This window comes from Triticum dicoccoides, chromosome 2A (assembly GCF_002162155.2).
Source record: "Triticum dicoccoides isolate Atlit2015 ecotype Zavitan chromosome 2A, WEW_v2.0, whole genome shotgun sequence".
NCBI classification, from domain to species: domain Eukaryota; kingdom Viridiplantae; phylum Streptophyta; class Magnoliopsida; order Poales; family Poaceae; genus Triticum; species Triticum dicoccoides.
This window is the reverse complement of record NC_041382.1, coordinates 157922124-157929106: the sequence shown is the minus strand read 5'-3', so window position 1 is coordinate 157929106 and position 6983 is coordinate 157922124.

The following is a 6983-nucleotide window of genomic DNA, read 5'->3' as shown; positions in this document are numbered from 1 at the left end:
GCTTCTGTAGTAAGGGGAACAGTCACTGAAGCAGAACCACCCTAGATACTTGGTAGATGAGAAGGCTGGCAAGGTCGACAGAAGTATATTGGATATGCATTATAATGTGTACTTTACTAGTACTCCTAGTAGCACCAGGGTATTAGATACCGGTTCGGTTGCTAAGTGTTAGTAACTCGAAACAAAAGGCTACGGAATAAACGGAGACTAGCTAAAAGGTGAGATGACGATATGTGTTGGAAGTATTTCCAAGGTTGATCAAATATTGTACGCTCCCTCTACCATCGAGATTGGTATTAAAACCTAAATAATTGTTATTTGGTGTTTGCGTTGAGCATAGACATGATTGGATTATGTCTATCGCGATACGGTTATTCATTTAAGGAGAATAATGGTTACTCTATTTATTTGAATAATACCATCCCGATCGTAGTGATACACATTTTCATGCCAAAGGTATAAGATAGTAATGATAGTACCACACAAATGTGGCACTGCAATTTGAGTCATATTGGTATAAAACGCATGAAGAAGCTCCATGTTGATGGATCTTTGGACTCACTCATTTTTGAATGGATTGAGACATGCGAACCATGTTTGTTGGTAGATATGCATGAAGAAACTCTATACAGATGGATCGTTTGGACTCACTTGATTTTGAATCACTTGAGACATGTAAATCATACCACATGGGCAAGATGACTGAAAGCCTCGTTTTCAGTAAAATGGAACAAGAAAGCAACTTGTTGGAAGTAATACATCTTGATGTGTGCAGTCCAATGAGTGCTGAGGCATGTAGTTGATATCGTTATGTTCTTACTTCGTAGATAATTTGAGTAGATACTGAGTATATTTACTTGATGAAACATAAGTCTGAATTATTGAAAGGTTCAAGTAATTTCAGAGTGAAGTTGAACATCGTCGTGACAAGAGGATAAAATGTCTATGATATGATCGTAGAGATGTATATCTGAATTACGAGTTTGGCACAGAATTAAGACATTGTGGAAATTGTTTCACAACCGATACAGCCTGGAACACCATAGTGTGATGGTGTGTCCGAACATCATAACTGCACCCTATTGGATATGATGCATACCATGATGTCTCTTATCGAATTACCATGATAGTTTATGGGTTAGGCATTAGAGACAACCACATTCACTTTAAATAGGGCACCACGTAATTCCGATGAGATGACACCGTATGAACTATGGTTTAGAGAAACATAAGCTGTCATTTCTTAAAAGTTTGGGGCTGCAAAGCTTATGTGAAAAAGTTTCAGGATGATAAGCTAGAACCCAAAGCGGATAAATGCATCTTCATAGGACACCCAAAACAGTTGGGTATACCTCCTGTCTCAGATCTGAAAGCAATAAGGGGTTGTTTCTAGAATCGGGTCCTTTCTCGAGGAAAAGTTTCTCTCGAAAGAATTGAGTGGGAGGATGGTGGAGACTTGATGAGGTTATTGAACCGTCTCTTCAACTAGTGTATGGCAGGGCACAGGGAGTTGTTCCTATGGCACCTACACCAATTGAAGTGGAAGCTTATGATAGTGATCATGAAACTTCAGATCAAGTCACTACCAAACCTCATGGGATGACAAGGATGCGTACTGATTCAGAGTGGTACTAATTCAGAGTGGTACTAATTCAGCGATGGTGGGCCTGGATTCCAAAATGGCTCGAGGCCATATAATCCGAGAGAGGATCCATATATGAAAACAAAGTGTAGACTTTGGAAGAACTACTTGATGGTCGTAAGGCTATTAGGTACATATGGATTTTAAAAGGAAGACGGACAATGATGGTAAGTATCACCATTAAGAAAGATTGACTTGTCGTTAAGATGTTTTCTGACAAGTTCAAGGAGTTGACTACGATGAGACTTTCTCACTCATAGAGATGCTAAGAGTCTGTTGGAATTATATTAGCGATTACTGCATTATTTATGAAATCTTGCAGACAGGATGCCAAAAAACATTGTTTCCTTGACGATTTTCTTGAGGAAAGGTTGTATGTGATACAACCAGAAGGTTTTGTCAATCCTGAAAGATGCTAACAAGTATGCAAAGCTCCAGCAATCCTTCTAAGGACTAGAGTAAGCATCTCGGAGTTGGAATGTATGCTTTGATGAGATGATCAAAGTTTTTGGGTGTATACAAAGTTTATGAGAAACTTGTATTTCCAAAGAAGTGAGTGGGAGCACTATAGAATTTCTGATGAGTATATGTTATTGACATATTGTTGATCAGAAATGACGTAGAATTTCTGGAAAGCATATAGGGTTATTTGGAAAGTGTTTTTCAATGGAAAGCCTGGATTAAGCTACTTGAACATTGAGCATCAAGATCTATATGGATAGATCAAAACGCTTAATGGTACTTTCAAATGAGCACATACCTTGACATGATCTTGAAGGTGTTCAAGATGGATCAGTCAAAGAAGGAGTTCTTGCCTGAGTTGTAAGGTATGAAGTTAAGACTTAAAGCTCGACCACGGCAGAAGAAAGAGGAAGGACGAAGGTCGTCCCCTGTGCTTTTGTCATAGGCTCCATACGGTATGCCATGCTGAGTACCACACCTGATGTGTGCCTTGCCACATATTTGGCAAGAGGGTACAAAGGTGATCTAGGAGTAGATCACCATATAGCGGTATAAATTATCCTTAGAGGAATAAGGATATGTTTCTCGGTTATGGAGGTGATAAAGAGTTCGACGTAAAGAGTTACGTCGATGCAAGCTTAACACCTATCCGGATAGCTCTGAGTAGAGATACCGGATACGTATAATGGAGCAACAATTTAGAATAGCTCCAAGTAGAACAGTTATTTGAAATGGCTCCAAATGTAGCGTAGTAGTTGCATCTACAAGATGACATAGAAATTTGCAAAGTACATAAGGATCTGAATGCTGCAGACTCGTTGACTGAAACCTCTCTCACAAGCATAACATGATCAAACCCAGAACTCTTTGGGTGTTAGTCACATGGGGATGTGACCTTGAGTGTTAATCACATATCAATGTGAATTGGATTATTGACTCTAGTGCAAGTGGGAGACTGTTGGAAATATGACCTCGAGGCAATAATAAATTGGTTATTATTATATTTCCTTGTTCATGATAATTGTTTATTATCCATGCTAGAATTGTATTGATAGGAAACTCAGATACATGTGTGGATACATAGACAACACCATGTCCCTAGTAAGCATCTACTTGACTGGCTCGTTGATCAATAGACGGTTACGGTTTCCTGACCATGGACATTGGATGTCGTTGATAACGGGATCACATCATTAGGAGAATGATGTGATGGACAAGACCCAATCCTAAGCCTAGCACAAAGATCGTGTAGTTCGTATGCTAAAGCTTTTCTAATGTCAAGTATCATTTCCTTAGACCATGAGATTGTGCAACTCCCGGATACCGTAGGAATACTTTGGGTGTGCCAAACGTCACAACGTAACTGGATGGCTATAAAGGTACACTACAGGTATCTCCGAAAGTGTCTGTTGGGTTGGCACGAATCGAGACTGGGATTTGTCACTCCATGTAAACGGAGAGGTATCTCTGGGCCCACTCGGTAGGACATCATCATAATGTGCACAATGTGACCAAGGAGTTGATCACGGGATGATGTGTTACGGAACGAGTAAAGAGACTTGCCGGTAACGAGATTGAACAAGGTATCGGGATACTGACGATCGAATCTCGGACAAGTATCGTACCACTAGACAAAGGGAATTGTATACGGGATTGATTGAATCCTCGACATCGTGGTTCATCCGATGAGATCATCGTGGAACATGTGGGAGCCAACATGGGTATCCAGATCCCGCTGTTGGTTATTGGCCGGAGAGTTATGTCGGCCATGTCTGCATGACTCCCGAACCCGTAGGGTCTACACACTTAAGGTTCGATGACGCTAGGGTTATAGGGAATAGATATACGTGGTTACGAATGTTGTTCGGAGTCCCGGATGAGATTCCGGACGCCACGAGGAGTTCCGGAATGGTCCGGAGGTAAATATTAATATATAGGAAGTATGGTTTTGGCCACCGGAAGTGTTCCGGGCATCACCGGAAGTGTTCCGGGCATCACCGGTAGTGTACCGGGACCACCGGAGGGGTCCGGGGGTCCACCAAGTGGGGCCACCAGCCCCGGAGGCCTACATGGGCCAATAGTGGGAAGGGACCAGCCCCTAAGTGGGCTGGGGCGCCTCCCCACCAAGGCCCATGCACCTAAGGGGAAGAGGGGGCAAACCCTAAGGGCAGATGGGCCTTAAGGCCCATGCCTGGTGCGCCTCCCTCTCCCCCTCCACTTGGCCGCCACCCTAGATGGGATTGGGGCTGGCCGCCGCCCCTAGGGTGGAACCCTAGGTGGGGCGCACCCCTCCCTCTCCCCTATATATACTTGAGGACTTGGGGCTGCCAAAAGATGAGTTCCTCTCCTTCTTGGCGCAGCCCTACCCCTCTCCCTCCTCGTCTCTTGCGGTGCTTGGCGAAGCCCTGCTGGAGTACCACGCTCCACCACCACCACCACGCCGTCGTACTACTACTGGATGGAGTCTTCCCCAACCTCTCCTTCTCCCCTTGCTGGATCAAGGCATAGGAGACGTCACCGGGCTGTACGTGTGTTGAACACAGAGGTGCCGTCCGTTCGGCACTAGGATCATTGGTGATTTGGATCACGACGAGTACGACTCCATCAACCCCGTTCTCTTGAACGCTTCCGCGTAGCGATCTACAAGGGTATGTAGATGCACTCTCCTTCCCTCGTTGGTAGACTTCTCCATAGATTGATCTTGGTGATGCGTAGAAAATTTTGAATTTCTGCTATGTTCCCCAACAGCTGGGCCAAGTAAGGAAGTGGCTGGGTCAGCTGGATTTGACGAAGCTTAGTGCTGGTCAACACGACCTGTTCTCGTTCATGAAGCAGGGGATGCAGACGATGGCGCGAAGACCGGTGAGGGCTCCAGTGAGGTGGCCTCGGCGGGGACCGGCCGGAAGGGTCTGGGATGGCGGGATCCGGCAGATCTGCGCACGGGGATGGAGCTCTAGCGGTGCAGCATGAGTGAAGCGGTGGGTCAGCAAGGCAACCTGAGACAGGGAGCTCGGGCGCCTGGGGAAGAAGCACGGGCGCCTAGGGAAGAAGCACGGGCGGCACAGGAGGAGGTCGGGCGCGACGCGAAGCTCCAAGGGCAGGCCATGGCGGGTCCCTGGGTGGCGGAGGCGTCGGCAGGAGGTTTCCGGTGAGGTGAACTCCGGCGGCGGGACGAACTTGGCAGGGTGACGGCTCTCTGGTGGCCGACGGCTCATGGCGTCGCCGTGGGGCTCGATTTCCTGCGAAGAAGAGGGCAAGGGTAGAGCTTAGATGGAGAGCCACGGGAGGAAATCGAAGAGGAGGGCTGACGGAAAGAGCAGGGACAGCGAGGACGGCCTGCTGGTTGCTGCTGCTCGCCGACAGCGGCTGGGTCGACGCCGGGGTCGAGGTGCTGTAGTGCGAGGAGTCCGGCGAGGAGGCAGGAGGGCCAAGCCATGCAGGCCTCGGGCGGCTGCAGGGGCTCGGTCCCCTCGATCCAGATCGAGGCGAGGAGGGGCTATGCTCTGGATTGGCTGGTGTTTGAAAGAAAGAGGAATTTTGGATCAGGGAGAAAACTACTGGTTCGGTGTGGAACCCGAGGAAGAGAGTGGCGGCGGTGGGATGGATCCCTAGAAATTTGGGATCTGGTCTAGGGTTAGACTAGCTATATATAGTAGGTGGGTTTGACTAGGGGCTATCTCGTCCCTCCGATCGTAATCGGACGGACGAAAACAAATAGTTAGGGAGCCCAATTAACAAAATGGAGACGTTTTGTAGATGTTTGGGGATGATCCGGACACAGCGGTAACGACTGTCCGGGTCGGGTGCGGGACAGATTTCGGACGCGCGCGGGAGGAGGTCCGCGGGCAGACAGGAGAGGTTAGGTAGGGCATGGCGGTGAGAGGTAGTGCAGAAGGCAGAGGGCTGAGAAGAGAGAAGAGGAGAGGCCCGGCGACTATTTCCGGAGACCAAAAACGTCCGACGTTTTGACCGACTATAATGTCGCTATAGTTATCCATTGGGGCGTCAAACGGACTCCGAACGCAATGAAACTTGGTAGGCGGTCTAATAACAACAAAACAACACCGCACGCCAACTTTCATCCCATTCTGAGAACATTTTCCGGCCACTTCTAGAATAATATTCGGACGTGCCGCGGGCGCGTGCAAGTGTGTCTCGGCTCAGAATGGATAACGGATGGAACTGGGGGAAGCCGGACGGATGTATGTTTTGAAAACATGATGATGCAATGCACATGATGACATGGCAAGATGCAACACGCAAGCAAATGACAAGGCAACAACAGCGAATAACTGGACGACACTTGGCGCAATGGTCTCGGGGTGTCACACACATCAACAATAATGCATATAAGAGCCTCTTTACCAATTTAATTATGGTCTTCTCCTATCAACCCCCAAAGAAAAGAAAATAAATAAATCTATTTACATGGGAAAGCTCCCAACAAGCAAAAGAAGAACAGGAAATCTTTTTGGGTTTTCTTTTTAATTACTACTACAAGCATGGAAAGTAAACTAATTAAAAGCTGCAACTAATTTCTTTTGTTTTTTCTTATGGTTTATTAAACACACAAGAAGAAATCATAAAAAAGGAAAATAAACTAGCATGGATGATACAATGAAAAAGTATGAGCACCGACATCTAGCAATGAGTGTGTGAGCATAAATGTAATGTCGGTGAGAAATACGTATTCCACCAAGCTTAGGCTTTTGGCCTAAGTTGTTCTTTGGCCACGGCTGGCCTGGCTGATATCCATAATATTAGTTGGGGTCGTACTGTGATGCAGCAGCTATCGCCTGCTGAGCTGCAGCGTGGAGACGAGCGGCCTCCTCTCTCCTCTCGTACTCATCTGCCTCCTCTCTGGTAATAGTATATCCTC